The sequence below is a fragment of the Protobothrops mucrosquamatus genome, unplaced genomic scaffold (genome assembly GCF_001527695.2).
Source record: "Protobothrops mucrosquamatus isolate PMUCROS unplaced genomic scaffold, P.Mucros_1.0 scaffold1846, whole genome shotgun sequence".
NCBI classification, from domain to species: domain Eukaryota; kingdom Metazoa; phylum Chordata; class Lepidosauria; order Squamata; family Viperidae; genus Protobothrops; species Protobothrops mucrosquamatus.
Window position 1 is genome coordinate 111753 of NW_015387976.1, and position 17030 is coordinate 128782.

The window sequence follows — 17030 nt, forward strand, 5'->3', positions numbered from 1 at the left end:
CACAAGCACAATCAGTCAAGGTTTCTTGAACTCTTCTAAGAGTTCTATTAAAAGCTTGGTTTTATAATACCGGAAATTGGCCATCTATGATTTGTAGCCACCATCTGTTCCATTGCTAAAAAGTTCTTATTACTGTGAAATGTTTCCTAACATCAAACCAAAATCATCTTCCTTATGCCTTAAATCCATTATTTCTTAATGTAAATTTTGTAACAACTCTATAATAAATCTGTTTCATGTTCAACATTATGGTCCTTTGGATATTTGAAGACAACTCTCATGTTTGCCTACACTACAGTTTTCTCTTTCCCAGGCTAGACAACCAGTGTCTGTAACTGTTCCTCATACCTTTCTTCTTCCAGGCCTGTCTTCCCATATTGGTTGTTCTTTGAACATTCTCCAGACTTGTCATTGTCTTTTCAGCATCATTTCTTTTCTGAACTATGAAAAGGTTAACATATTTGCATCCGATATACAAAATTAACGTGTGGGTGGATGGCTTTATTGATATATAATATGGCATAATTGATACATAATATGGTATATTATTGCTCTCCTTCATGTGAGATATATTGATGAAGTCATCTTCAAAAAGGTATAAAAAATGAGATCTCATTACCTTGAGGTTTCATTATCTAACTTAATCCAAAAGTAGAAGTAGCAGAGGTAGAAGAGCATAGAAGATGCTTGAAGCCAATCTTGACTTCACTCATTCATGCCTTTTTTGAAGGGGGAGTAAAAATTATGAAAGAAAATAAAATGGCCTGTTTATTATGGGGTTATATTGCTAGAGCATAATAAAATAATGAGTGAATAATTTCTTGCTTTGACTTACAACCATTAGTTTAGTGGTAGTCCATGACTTACAACCATTCAAAGTTACAATGGCACTAGAAAAACGGACTTATGAGTGTTTTTCACACGTAACAACCGTTGCAGTAGCCCCATGATCATATGATCAAAATTCGAATGCTTGGCAACTGATTCAGATTTATGATGATTCCAGAATCCTGGAGTCATGTGATCATTTTGGTTACCTGCTGACAAGCAGAGTCAATGGGGAAGCCAGATTCACTTTACAACTTTGTTACTAACTTAACAGCTGCAGTGATTCACTTAACAACTGTGGCAAGAAAGGTTGTAAAACGGGGCAAAACTAACTTAACAATTGTCATGCTTAGCAACAGAAATTGTGGGCTCAATTGTGGTCATAAGTTGGTCATACTAACCAAATGACGGGTTTTTTGTTAGTAGAAATAGGCAACAATATGAGACATTATCTTTTAGCAAAATAATTTTTTTAGTGCATAAACTGTTATGCTTTTTTCCTTGCTCAAATATAGTTTCTAATAACACAATTTGTTCTGTTGTTTTGCTTAGCATGATCTGCATGCCATCATACCTTAAAATGCTTAGTCATGTTATAATAAATGTTGATCTTTGCCAAACAGTATAGTGGAGCAACTTAATACCTGGTACTTGAGTGTATTTTTTTCTACATATATTTTTCAAAACAAATATTAGCTTAATTAATATAAGGGATTTTTTATTAAAAAGTATGGAATGTTCTTAAGTTTCTGCTTAGCTAATTTCCTAGAAAAAAAGTAAATCTTTCATGTTTCTCTCTTATATTTGTGTTTGTTGATCAGGATGTGAAACATTTACATTTCAAAGTTGTCCTTGTAGATGTAGGATATAGACACGACACTCTCATTACACGTACATAATTGACATATGTTTAGGCTATATAACAAAAGAATGTATTGTTGCAGTAATAATTTGGTTTCCCTTAAAAGCAGACTTCCATAAAAGGGTAACATGCTAAATATAAATAATGAGAAAGTTTAGCCAACAGGTTTGTTCTCCTTCCCCAACCCCTCCTGAGTTTGCCTTTCTTTTAGTTAATCTTTGAAGTTTATAAGGTAAGCGATAACCTTGTCTAAGTTAACAGAGTAAATCTAACTGAGCTCAAAGTTCTTACATCAGAATATGCTTGTTTGTTTGTTTGTTTGTTCATTCATTAGCTTTATCTCCTGCATTTCTTCCAGAAGCTAGTTTAACCAGTATATATAACCCTTCCATTAAAAAACACAGAATGACATTAACCTATACAACTTTAACTCAGAAAAGTTAAAATAGTTTGGACCACCTACTTTTAGCAAATAAGTCTGACTGAATTTACATTAGTTCTGTAAACTTGTACTAAATCAAACCTGGTCCACTCCAACAGGTAGTTGTTTCAATTCATTCTGTTTAAAAAACAAACTCCTACTGTATTTGATAACATTGTGTTGGGAATGACTTGAATCATATGCTACTCTTTCGTTGCTGGCACTTATTTATCTATTCAATTTGTATGGCCACCCATCTAATCTAATTTGGGGAAAGGGAGCACATCTGCTTTACCCCTCAGCATCCCTGCAGGAAGCAGGCACCATTTCTGGAGTGGCCACAATTGTGTTGGTTCCAAAAATGGCACCCACTTCCAGGACAGAGCCATGTGGCCTTCAGGGATACCAAGGGGTGAAGTGGTCTTCGTTGAAGAAGAGCATAAAGCTCCACCCCTTGGTATCCATAGGCTGAGGGGTTCCATCCAGGAAACAGCACTATTTTTGGAGAGGCTGCAGTGAATTGTGGCCGCTTCAAAAATGGTGCCCACTTCTGGAATGGCCTGTAAGCATGCCAAGGTTTGGAGTGACTTGCTCACCTTCCCCAACATGAGCTCCAGAGCTTCAGAGATCTACAGAAGGTAAGTGTGTAATTGATGATAGGAGGTGGGAAGGAAGGTGAAGGACTCAGTGGGGTGGGAAGCAGATCCAAGACCTAAGCGACCCCAGGGGGAAGGAAGTGGAATGTGGAGTGCCTTGGGTAGGGGGCTGCCTGCCCCAAATCTCCCACTTAATGACCGCATTGGGAACAGCAGGGGTAAGGATTCTTAAATGAGGCAATCATGGGTGCCTCACTTAATGACTGTCACAACTTGCAATTGTAATGGACAAGCTTGTAAGTCGAGGACTACTCATATGGATAAAGTCTGTATATTTTTGAAATTTTTATATTAGTTACCTGGAATAGAAACTGGACAACAGATGCACTTGGTGTCTTTTAACTTTTAACTTTTATTTGCATAAGTACATATAGAATTGTAATCCCAAAGGTACTTTTTCACGAAGCAACTGGACTTTCTTTTTTCTCTTTGAAGACCATTTTCTTCTCATCCAGATATATAGAATTGTAGCTGATAGTTGTTAGAATAACAGAAGAACAGTATAACTGGAAGGACCTTAGAGGTCTTCTAGTCCAACTCCCTGCACAAGCAGGAGCCTTTATACCATTCCAGACAAGTGGCAATTTCTGAAGGCAAGCTGTTCCACTGGTTAATTGTTCTCACTGTTAGGAAATTTCTCCTTAGTTCTAAGTTGCTTTTCTTCTTGATTAGTTTCCATCCATTGTTTCTTGTCCTGCCCTCTGGTGTTAGGAAAAATAGGTTGACACCCCCCCCCCCGTCTTCTTTGTGGCAGCCCATAATATATAAATACGTATAATATGTATGTATAATATAATAGTGTAACATATTTTATTTTATTTCTTTTTTCTTTGTTGTTTTTTCAGCAGTTTTTATGCATTGTTTTCTCTTAAGAATGTATGTATTTGCATCTTTATGTTTTATATCTTTATGTTTTGTTCTTTTTCTAAAAAAATAAGTGAAAGTCTTTATTAGCATTCATGAAATAAAATAAACACTTGTTCTTTGATCCCTAACCAACTCTTTCTTGTTAATCTGTGCTAGACTTTTATGTTTCAGGGCTGATTGTACATGTAGTTATTTGAAAAGTGATTTTGTTTTAAACTATTTAGCCTTTTTCTGCATATTAGATAAACACAGGCATGTTTTGCTAAAGATTAAAAATAATTTTCACACAACACTGCAAAACGTAACAAAGATAATAATGTGTAGGCGTCAGTGTGTTCCAAAACAAAACTCCCTGGGGGCCTCTTTTAACACACTGCTACGTTAAAACCGTGTTCTGAATGCCTCAGGAAACCCCTACTTGAACCCACCCTTTCCTGAAACTGGTGAAAGTATTTTTAAAAAATATTGCAGTGAGAAAAGTTGCTGCTAACTTTGCCAGACCAGATTGCTTTGTTCGGTTGTTGTTACCAGTTATTTCAGTTCGTGTCCAGCATATTGATAATGCTACTGTTTTTAAAATAACTTTCCACGTAAAATAAAGCAGTCTCGTGGGGTGAGGAAGACAGAAACTCTGTTAAGACCAACCCAGATGTTAAAGTAAAATAAAACTCTAAAGTTTTCTAGGACTTTCCCAAGACAAGGTGTTTAAAAAAGAAAGAAGCGGGGAAACCCGATACGGAAACCTGGCCATTTTGGAATCAGTCCCCCAAAAGATATTATAAACTAACGTTAATTATTTACTGTTTTTGGTACCCCAGTTGTTAGATTGCTAGAAACCTGATAATAAAGTAAAAAGTTTACATCTATTGTATAATAGCCACAACTTTTGATTAGCCAAAAATAAAAAAAAACCACAACTATTTGCTTTCTTGTCTCAGAATCCTGCTATTTTTGCCTTTTTTGAGGTATGGTGATATTGTGTATTATACCTACTGCCATCTTGTTTTTACTTGATCAGAATATCCTTTCAATTCAATTATAGTGAAAAAAATTGCCAATATAATACAAGTAGAATTTTGTACGTAACACAAATTCACATAAATAGATCCCAGCACATCATAGAGAAGCAGAAATATATACAAGGTAACCAACCGATTCTATTACAGTGACAGCAAAATAATTGGGGTGTCATATTTGCAAACGATCACTAGAGGTTGCTCCATAGCTAAATACTCTAGTCTAAATCTTTGGTTGTAAATGTCTGCCTGATTAATACTAGCCGTTACCTCAACATCATATACATAGAAAGTGTCCTGTTTCAGGTGTATTTGCCAGCTGATAATAGCAATTTACTAAGCTGAGAAGGTGAAAGACAGAAGAGGAATGGAATGTATATCAAAACAGTCTCTTGAATAAAAGCCGGGCAGTTTGTTTCCAACAGGAATGTACAGAAGCAAAGACAAAATCCAATCCAAAATTCAGCGAGCCAAGGTTCATTAGCCAAAGGTTGGGAGTTCAGGATTTTCCTGTATGAACAGAATACACAGGAACAACACACCAGAACAGGCAGTCAGATTGCTGTTTCTAACAGAAACGTGGATCAGGATTGCCACTTAAATCAGACTGCAGCCAGCTCTCTTTAATTAAGAGAGTTATTTCCTTGCTTGGCAAGGAGCCTCACTGAGGATCTTTGCCCTATTCTCTGCTCTGCTTGCTGAGTCTGAGGGCTTGGAAGCTGTATGTCATCAGCTGACTGTTCCAGTTTTTTTCAGGGTACCTTTGTCAGGGGATTCCTGTCTTGGTGTCCCCTTAGGCTCATGTTCCAATGGTTCAACCGCAGCAATTTCTTCAGAGTCGGTATCAGAGTCTGAGTCTTGGGCCATTAGAGAAAGTAGATACAAAGGATTTTGGTTTGTTTGGTTTTCTTTTATAAATGTTATTAATTTTCATTGTAAGATAAAAATGCGGGAAACAAAAACAAAAGTTAGAAACTAAGAGAAAGAAAAAGTGCAAAAGAGTAAAACACTTTTTTCTAACTGTGTTCAGCGCAGAAACTACAGAAACAAAAAACAACCTCAACCTTTTGCTTTACATTTCACAACATTTTAAGCCATTTCTATAATAACAAAATCATTCCAATGATCAATATCTAAAATAAAGTTTATTTTTTTTCAGTTTCAAGCAAAAAGTCCAGAAGCGGATTCCAAGTAGAAACAAACTAGATATTCTCCAAGTAGAAACAACTAGATATTCTCTTTAATTAAAACAGCAGTTTTTCTATCTCCACTAAGTCTGTCACATTTACCATCTACTCTTCCATTTTGAAAATTACTGTATCTTTCCATCTTGCTGCGTATAAGATTCTTGCCGCTGTCAACAAATGTAATAGCAAAGTTTCAATTTTTCTTTCATTTTTTGTCTATCAAACCCAAAAGGAAAACTAGTTTCAGTGTTATATTTATTTTAAAAGTCTTATGAATTAGATTAAAAATCAGTGCTCCAGGTGGGATCTGACTACAAAAAAATAAAATGGAGCAATTATTTCCTGTGATGTACAATTAAATTTCCATTTAATGTACCCTAAAATAACATTTGCCTTTTTTGCAACTGTATCAAAAGTACTTGCTCTTTGGTATGTAATCAATTATTATTCAGAGATCTTTTGCAAGTATTATTATTATGCCAGCTATTCCTCCTCTCATATTTGCACATCTAATATTTTATTCCTAAATGCATATATTTATTAAATTTCATTCTGTTACTTGCATCCCATTATTCGTTCTATCAAGATAGTTTTTATTTCCATCCAATAGAGTATTAGTCAATCCACCCAACTGTATACCATCTGTAAATTTTATAAGCATTCTATCTTTTCTTCCAAATCATTAATAAAAATACTAAAAAAGGTTTAGGACTGATCCTTGTGGCACTCTATGTGATATAAGATTTCAATTTAATTAGGAGCCATAGATGAGCACTATGGAGCTTGTCTTTAAGAGCAGTAGGAACATAGATAAGTACTATTTTCAAGCCAAATGAAGTCAACACTCTACTAAGGAAGTTGCATGATCAGAAAATTAGATAATCAAATCTTTATTACGGTCATAAACAACCATAAAAATGTGTTAAGATTAGTCTGACAAGTTTTGTTATTGGCAAATTCATGGTGACTTCTGATCATTACTGCAGTGTTTTCAGGAGTGATTTATAATCTCTAGAATCTTCTATATATCATCAAAGTCATACTTTACTGGAACTATCTATTCCCTTCCAAAATAGGATAACATTTGCTTTCTACTATTCTTGTGGCATGTTACCATTTCTCTATGATTTCTCAAAAATACCAAATAATTCCATCAGACCATCAGCTAGTTTCCTTAATAACCTAAGTGCCATTCATCTGATTCTCTAGATTTAGACTCATTCAAAGTAAAGATTCTCTGATCATGTTTCTGTTGATCTCAAGTTTCAGTCCTTTCCATTTTCCTATCAGTCATCCTGGTGGAAAGTGAACCAAAAATCAGGTAAGGTGCTCAGTTTTCAACTGGCATTTTGTTTTCTTCATTAAGTAGCTGGTATATTGTTTCTTTACTCTTTTTTGCTCCTCTCTCCTCTCCTCTCCTCTCCTCTCCTCTCCTCTCCTGATCTTTCTGTTTTCTGTAGAACAGTGTACATTCTCAAGCTATCTAGACCTTTTCATTATGATCTGGCCCTTTCATTTTCTATAGAATTGTCTTTTGTTTCCAAATCTTTACTAAATAGTTTTGTTTTCCTGTCCTCCTTCTTTTTTCTCCTCACCTAGTTGTAGGTGTCCTTTTATTATCTCCTTCTATAAGAATTCCCACTCTTCTTGCGCTCCAACTCATTAGCTTCTCCTGCCATGGCTTTCTGCTTATAGTTGCTTTGAATTTATTTAGACTTACTTTTATGAAATCTTGAATATAGGTTTTACTACACTTAATTTTATTTTTCCTTAAATTTACAAGCTTAGCTGGCACTACATGGTAATTTTTCTTTACTGTTCTGCTCGTTACACTTCCCTTTTGATTCAGTTCACTTCATCTTACTTTCTTTCTCCTTACAGAGATTTTGTGGTGCTGATTAGGATTATGTCCATTCTGCAAATAAGAGAAGAAGTACTTTTGCTTCCCCATTCCTAGTACTGCATCCTTATCCAACTAATCTTCCCTGCTTCCTCAAGTCTCTTTTCAGCAAAAAACAAGAAGTATCACATCTTGTTTTAACCTGCAGAAGTAAGCATAAGACTGTAAACAATATCTGGAAGTGTATGTAAAGCAGTGAATAAAATATTAAATATGGTGAAATAGCATTAAGAAGAAAATCTATGAGTAAGAGCAATGTTTCCCAAATTTAAGACCTTTAAGATGTCTGCATTTCAAGAATTACCCAGTCAAATAAAATTGCCAAGATTGAGAAACACTGAATTAGAACAATATTCTGAATAAGATTCATCAATATATTTTACCAGTGCTCCAAGATTTGTGTGTAATTTGTTTTTCCACAATGGAAATAAATTAAGTGTTCTTTCTGACAAGAATAGAATAGAATAGAATAGAATAGAATAGAATAGAATAGAATAGAATAGAACTGGAAGGGGCCTTGGAGGTCTTCTAGTCCAGCCCCCTGCTCAAGCAGGAGAACCTATACCATCTCAGATGGGTGATTGTCCAGTCTCCTTTTGAAAATCTCCAGTGATGGAGCGCCCACGATCTCTGGGGGTAAGCTGTTTCACTGGTTGATTGTCTTCACTGTCAGGAAGTTTCTCCTTAATTCCAGGTTGCTTCTCTCATCAGTTTCCATCCGTTGTTTCTCATCCTTCCCTCTGGTGCTTTGATGAACAACCTGGCCATCTCTGCCTTGTGGCAGCCCCTCAGATACTGGAACACTGTTCCTTTTTCTTCTTTTCTTTAGACTAGCCAAACCCAAGTCCTGTAGCTGTTCTTCCTATGTTTTAGTCTCCAGGCCTTTGATCATCTTAGTAGCATTTCTCTGATTTTTTTCCCAAACTCTCAACATCTTTTTTGTGATATGTTGACCAAAATTGGCTGCGGTATTCCAGATGTGGTCTTACTAGGGTTTTATAAAGTGGTACTAATACTTTGTGTGATCTTGATTCTATACTTCTGTTTATACAACCCAGGATTGTATTAGTTTTTTTGGTTGCTGCTGCACATTGCTGGTTCATAGTCAAGTGATTGGTCCACTAGGACCCCAAGGTCCCTCTCACAGTTACTGTTTTTAAGCCAGGTCTCGCCCAATCTATATTTGTACCTTTGGTTTTTCCTGCCTAAATGTATAACTTTACTTTTCTTCACATTAAAACTCCTTTTGTTGGATAGGGCCCATTGTTCAAGTTTGTCAAGATCTTTTTGGATCCTGAGTTTGTCAGTTTGGTGTCATCTGCAAATTTGATGAGTTCCCCTTCAATTCCCTCATCTAAGTCATTTATGAAGATATTGAAGAGTACTGGGCCTAAGACGGAACTTTGTGGTACCCCACTGCTTACTTCTTTCCATGTGGATGTAGTGCCCTTGAGGACTACTCATTGAGTACAGTTTGTTAGCCAGCTACAGATCTAAATATAAAAAGATATAAAAAAGAATATCTAGCAGAAATTAATTAACACTAATTTGGCTTCTGCTGCATCAGTTCTGTCTGATATCCATATAGTTTTCAGAAAATATAATTCATGGAAGCTGAATTCACTGTGTATCTGGCAGTATTGTTCAAAATTTTACCACAGTGCTCTGAGATATAATGTATAAATTCTAAACATCTGATACTGTTCTAAATAGAATAAACGAAATACACTCTTACTGTGAATCTTTTCCATTCAACTTTGCCAGTGCTCCATAACCCAAATGCATTGCCAATATGGGCTTTCTTTGCTGGATCACCTTCAAAGCATGCTGACAGCTACATGATGATTGTGTGATAGACCTCCATTGTTCATTGTAGACAGTTATTCTTCATTAGTTGGAGATCACTATGTTATTTTCTTCTTCTTAATCTAAGCCAAAATCATACTGTGCAAAATATAAAAGAGGAATACAGAATCTGTTATTGCCTTTACCTTTTCTTACATTTTATCTGGATATATTTGTTATTTAGTAAGATTATATATTTATTTTGTCTGTTTAATTTCACATTTTCAGTTTTTATTTATGCTATTTGCGTATTAAAAATATAATTATGTTATGAAGTTCCACTGTTTATTTTTCTTTTCAAATTTGGGCCTACCACAGTCAAACAACTAATATTTATTCTAGTTTTCATCCAAGATTTCCAAAATTATCTTGGATAAGGAATTGGCTATTTTGCACTAAAATCGCTTTTAACCATGGTTTGCCAAATACACCAGAGTTGATTTTGCAGATGAATTGAATAAACATAGTTTGTATTGACAATTCCTGCTTTGTTTTCTACTAGTGCCTGCAAGCATTCAAAAAAGATTTGTCTTGCTTACTTTTTATGGGAATGTATCTTTTGTTTATTGTGTGGGGGTATGCTTTCCTGTATTTGTTGTTTCTTCATCCAGAATGCTTATTCCAGGTGTATATTTTAATAGGATGTGTGTTTTGCAGGATCTGGGAAATGGAGTGTTTTCCTTGTTTTTGTTTTAGCAAGACATATAACATTGGATTTATGTCTGTGTTTTGCCTCCTTGCTCATAAATATCTTTGTTTGAGGGTGCTTGAAGACATTGGTATTTTGATGTGATATTGCATGCCTGCATATGTATTTGCACTTAACTTTTATTTGAGTATGTTTAGCATACATGAAAGATGACTGGGATTTTTTTATACTTTTCTGATCAGCCTGATTTCTTGTTACAAAATGCATTTGGCTTGCTCTGTGAAGTAAATATATGGCTAGTGTTTGGATAGGGGCATCTAGAGCAGACATGTCAAACTCGCGATGTCACGTGACATCGCGCAACGTATCAGGACGGTTTTGCCATTGCCGGCAATGGGGTGGGCACGGCTTCCATATGACACGTCCGGCCTGCAGGCCGGCAGTTTGACACCCCTGATCTAGAGCATATGATCAGAAGAGTCAAAATGGCAGCCACAATACTGCAAACAAAGTTCTTTTTTATGTATAATGTGGTACAGTTGATTGTATTGTCGTGGCAGCCATCTTGACTTTTTTTAAACCATAAAACTGTGGCCACCCCTGCTTTTGGAAGTTGGATCTTATTTCTGCCATACTCAAGATAGGGAAAAATTTTGATTTCGGTCAGTGGCAAGTTCTCCTTTCATCCATCTCTTTTTTCCTTTTTTAAAAAAATCTTTTATTGAAGTCATGTTCTACCTTCATCTTCTAATAGCCAAAATTGTAAAACCAGAGATTTGATTGGACAGCCATTTGTCTGAAATGGCATAGAATTTCCTGCTTCAGCAGGGTTTGACTAGAAGACCTCCAATGCCCCTTCCAACTCTGTTATTCCGTTAAGAATAACATCTACCGGTACTCTATAATTCTGGAGTAAAATATGTCAAAGCTATTTAGTGTAGAACAGGGTTCCGAGCTCTATAGACATTTCTAAAATTCTGTTTTCACGTTGTCATTATGGGGTACTGAGTGTAGATTAATGGAAAAAAAAATGAATTTCAACAACTGTAGAACCAGGCCGCAGCATAACAAAATTGACAAAAATGAAGAGGGGTCTGAATACTTTCGGAATGCACTGTATTTTAACAGTAACAGTGTTGACACAAAAATTCACTCGCTTAGCCAAAAGTGAATTGATATACTTTATAAATATGCTCACTGTTATTTAAATTTAGTAGCAGTGGGGCAGTGGGGCTGTGCAGTGAGCCAGAACACACAGTTGTGGTTAATTGGTTTAGATGCTGGCTCCTGCGTGAGGCAATCTTTGCTGTGATTGGTTGCTGTGGGTATGGAGGAGGAGTTTTCCTCCCCCGCACACCTTTTTTCCTGTGAGTCATCTGTAATTTACCTCACGATGTTCCTGCTGTGTTGATGTACCTCAGTGTTTCTCAACCTTGACAATTTTAAGGCATGTGGACTTCAACTCCCAGAATTCCACAGCCAGCATTGCTGGCTGTGGAATTCTGGGAGTTGAAGTCCACATGCCTTAAAATTGTCAAGGTTGAGAAACACTGATGTACCTGATGATACTCCTGTTTGCCTGACTATCTTGTTTGATGTAAATATATTTATTTATATAAAACTACAAGTTCAAGTCAGCATCTATGACTTCATTTGGACACCAGCTGTGCAATTCTATGACACTGGCAATGCTTTTAAACAACACTGTTTGATCTTTAAGAGTAGTGCCATTTATATCAGTATTTAAATACTTCAAAGTAGTGAAAGTAGTGCCCCATCTATTTTACAAAACAAATTTGATAATATCTTCCTCTCTAATGCTATGCATACAGTATAAATTTGCAATGAAAGAACTGAATCCATTGCATCCTATCTGATATTTTACAATTATTTCCACTTTTTCTACTTTCTACATAAAAGTGAACTGCTATATCTGTTCCATGTATAAGAAGAGTTATGGTGGACAACTCTTCATTGTTGTAGGTCCAACATGGTACCTGGTGGTGCCAGTCTGTTCTTCTAATACTTTCCTTGGTGTTGCCAGACTCCAGGTGTCATTTAATGGGCAGCTGCTGCAACAAATTATCCAGACAAAGAAGAATAGTACAGAATGCGGATCTAGAAGGATTAGGAGGCAGCATATTGCTAATTAATGCAACTGCTAATTTCATCATGGCAACCATTTTGTAAGAGTATAGTACTACCGTGTTTCCCTGAAAATAAGACCCAGTCTTATATATATAAGAGCGCAGCCCAATCAATTGGGACCGGTGACAAGGTCCAGGAGCCAGGTGCAAATGACATGTTATCTATAAAGAAACTCTCCCATGGACTGGCATTTAACCCTGACGATGTCGGAAGCTACCGACGAAAGCTTGGTGATTATTAAAGGTTTGTATGTAGGTCTTTGGTTATTCGGGTTTTCTCCTGTGTAAAATTGGAAGTGACAAAGACCTACATGTATGTATGTATGTATGTATGTATGTATGTATGTATGTATGTACCAAAATACTCATTAGGGATTATTTTCGGGGAAACACGGTATCAGGGTGATCAGACCAGCTGGACACCCCACCCCCCAGCATGTGCACAATAAGTGGTGAGCACATGGGGCCAATGGTGTTCGATAGCAGCTGCAGCCCGCCAGCCCCTTGGCGCAGTGCAGGTAAGTCTGAGCAAAGTCACGGGGGCGGCAAGCCTCCTGCAAGCCCCCCGTGAGCCAGGTGGCAGCATAGAAGCATCCAGATTGCCTGTCCCCCCCCGCCTCTTCCTTCACACTCGTATTTATCTGAGCTGCACTGGCTGCGGCTGCTGGTGGACACCGTTGGGCCCCGTGCGGTTGCTGCCTCCTGTGCTGGCCACGCCCACCCCTGGGCTTATTTTTGGGGTAGGGCTTATATTAGGCACACCTTAAAAAATCAGGCTAGGGATTATTTTCTGGGTGAATCTTATTTTTGTGGAAACATGATAGATGTGTCCTTCTGTCCCCCTGTATCAGTGGCATGATTCCATGTCAAGTAAATGCAGAACAATTTTCAATGTTTTGAACAAATGACACACAGACTGCAAATTGCCTAATAATATTTTATACCTTATTAAGGTAATAAAACCGGTAAACTGAATCTAATAAACAGAGATTGCTTGCTCTAGAATATAATTAGCTATAAGAATAAAAATTGCAAACTACAAAATCTGGCTTAGGAAGACTATTTGCTAAGTCACCAAAAGAGAATTTTTCATTACAATCTTTGTGATTCACACATAGCGCTTTTCTGCTTCTACAGAAGCTTATGTGGAATGCTCCATAGCCTAGAGTTGTTCCCAGACGTTGGAGAAGATTGCTTCTATAATATCCCTTTGCTTTGTTTTGATGGCCTCAATAATCCATCTTATATTGTTCTTTGCTTCATCTACCAAGACTGATCATTTGGAGTTCCTTAGTTTTTAAGCTCTTGTATCTTCTTTCAGGAAATACCAGGATGGGATCCCAAATTCCAATAGCCATTCCTTGTGCTTCAACTATGTGGGCAACATATGTGAGCACATCCTGGCTATAAGAATGTAAAGGTCAGAGCACAAACAAGGGATATAGACTGCCCAGAAAGAGACATCCCATCTACCAACTATAAAAAAAAGCTTCAAAGGAAACTGGAGCTCTATGCTGTGATACCACCTTTATAAGAAAAGAGGGCTAGATGCAGCCATCTTCTGCATCCTTTGGAAGAAGCAATGGCAAGCAAGAATTGGGATTCCATAACCCTAGAAACAGCCATCCTGGTACTGGAACTATACCCAGCCTGAAATGATACAAGTGACTTTTAGGCTGAAGAGTAAGATATAAATGCTTAAAAAACAGCAATGGGATATGGATGTTATTTATATTCTCCATCTTTTTTAGAAGTCTCAGTATGCTAAATGGAGGACTTGCAGAACCTTGATGTCTACCAATTGCCCAAGCAGTATTTCAAGTCTCTGGGTTTTCTGGATTTTTTTTAGGTTATTCATCAATGTGATAATTGTTCAAAAATTCTCTAAGGGTGTTTTGAGTAATGGAATAATAACAGCCTGACACAGCTCTGCAATATTTGCATATATTCTGATTGAGGAACATGGATTTAAGCAAGCAGAATTCCAAGAAATTGGTAAGAAAGAGAAGAAGCTTTAGAAAGCTCAAACCAACAATTTGAATTGTTTAAAATAAATGCATATTGAAATATGCGGGAGGGGTAAAAGAGGAATAGGAGCTAGTGCATGCTTATCTAACAGTGTCTGTTTTCAGTAAGGGGAGGTCAAATACTAAAAGACAAATTATTTCTATTACATTTTTCTTACTATGCTGTTACTTTGTTTGCTTCCTCTAATTTAAAGAATATGCGCGCACATACATACACAGATACACACAAATGAGTGAAACAATATTTCTCATCAACCATCTTTGTACCATCCTGTTTTAAACCTTACCAACTGAATGGATCAACTTTTAAATGCAACTTTCAGAGCATGCAATAATTTTATGGTACTTCATTCTAATAAGCTTGTAAAAATGTCATCTGCTTCATCTACTGATAGGAAGTGACATCTGCTTCAGGAAGAATAGCTTCATGGATCTAGTAGCTATCACCTTACTTCTCTGTACAAGTAACACGCAGCTTCTTATTAGGTAAATTCCTATATTTATGAATGTCTCTTTTAACATGGAAAAAAGAAAACCTATTATTTTGCCCTGAGGATGGCTGTTCATCCCCCCCAAAGTTATCTGAAATAGTTCTACACTGAATTGCATCTTTTGAAGTACACTAATATTTTAGACGGGTTTACTCAATAGACATGACTTCTTTTAGTTCTTAATTTTGGTTTGCATCTTTAAGTTTTCAGTGTTTTACTCTACTTTTCTAGAGTAGAGTTGGAGGCTTTGTACCAGTTACTCTTTACATGTGAGTCAGATGGCTATAATGAATCTAGACCTAAATTATCTTCAACTCACAGAACTTGAGTTCAGTGGTTTGAGCAAGAAACTGAGTGAGATAGAACTGCAGCAAGCTGAAATTATTTCATTTCATATGCATAGACAGAGCAGATTCCCCTAATGGCGAGTCTAATTGAGATGCTTTTTGACTGAAGTTACTCTAAATCTCAAACTCCAGAAATAGAAGAAATCTGGAATACAGAAAAAAAAGATGAAACATAGATCAGATCTTTCCATATCTCTACTTCATATTTAGTAAATTTTTGTAACCTTCACACATCATATTATTTATGAGTAACAAAATTTTTAGTTTAAAAAAGTTCTTAAACTTTGCTTCTCCTAATATACTTCTTTTTAAATTTAAATTTGCATTACTTATTGTTTGTTCATTTATGAGCGTATCAGATAATGCACTTCCTTAAATATACAAGAATTTCTATTGACTTTCTAGAATTTGTAATTCTGCATCAATCTATAAAAGACCAGATAAAAATAATAGTTTTCACTGCATATGTGAAAGCAAAGAGGATAAACTTATAAAATTATACCAAGAGATGGATATGTGCCTTTAAGTATCTTCTTGACATCTGCGATTTTCTTGGCAACACTTTTGGAAATGGTTTGCTATTGTTTTCTTCCTAAGGCTGAGGGTGAATGACTGGCACCACATTATCCATGATTCTTTCTATTCCTAAGAGGGGACTAAAACTCCTAGTCCAGTTAATGAACCATTACACAAAACTAGCTCTCTAGTTAATACAACAGCAGTAATAAAAAAAAAGGTTTGATTTGATTATATGCCATCAAGCTTGTGTTGACTCTTAGTGACCGCATAGATATATCTTATCCAGGATGACCTGTTTCCGCTCAGACCCCTCAAATTTTCCAATAGTTTCTTACATACTAATTTTTTTCTTTATATATTACCTATTCAGTATTATTATTTTCCTTCTAATCATATATCTGGGTCTTTAAAAAGATCCTATTTTTACCTACAGTAATTTAATATTTATTAGTACCAGAGAACGTGCACTCTAGGAAAATCTTTCTTCACTTAAATAAAATAGCAGTACATGCTAATATGCACTATACATTTTTTTTATTCCTTTTGTAATTAATTGTGACATCATAAGTTTAGCTGAATATTAGAATCAACATGGTAAGTTTATAGTATGTGCTATCTGGATCTACCATGGAAAGACCAATTATCTCTATGGGTACTATATGTCCTGCACTTACACACTCATATTTTCCTATATTATCTGTGCGGTTTAAAAGAATGAGTGGAATTCCAGTGCATCTGTGAAGAAATATGGCCTGGATTGGTGATCACACCACAGGATGCATAACACTCTAACAGACACAAGCATTAGACATTTCTTAACAGGAAAAGATAAGTAACATCTGAAGAAGAGCCGCGGTGTTTCAAAAGGCAGTTTAGGAGACATTCTTTCCTCTCATGAATTCACCCTCTTCAATTTCTTTTCTCTTCTTAAATACTTCTCAGAGTCCTGAGTCTGAACCATAGTCCCTTCTTTTGAAGATGTAGTAAACCAACAAAAAAATAATTTTGTGCAGAATTGACTGTTTGGGGGCAGTTATTATTATGGTCCAATAATACATGGTTTTTTTGAATATATTATTTATGTTATGATTTTAGGTTTAAGCTTTTACATGACCTGGGTCCACTCAGTGAAACAACTGCCTGAGTCAATTCTTTAAATAATATGATTAAAACATTAGGCAATCTGTTTAGGTATCTTTTATGGATCTGCAGAAGATAATGTAGAAATTAATATGCAATTGTAAAAGGTAGGACCATTTTGAAGTTTT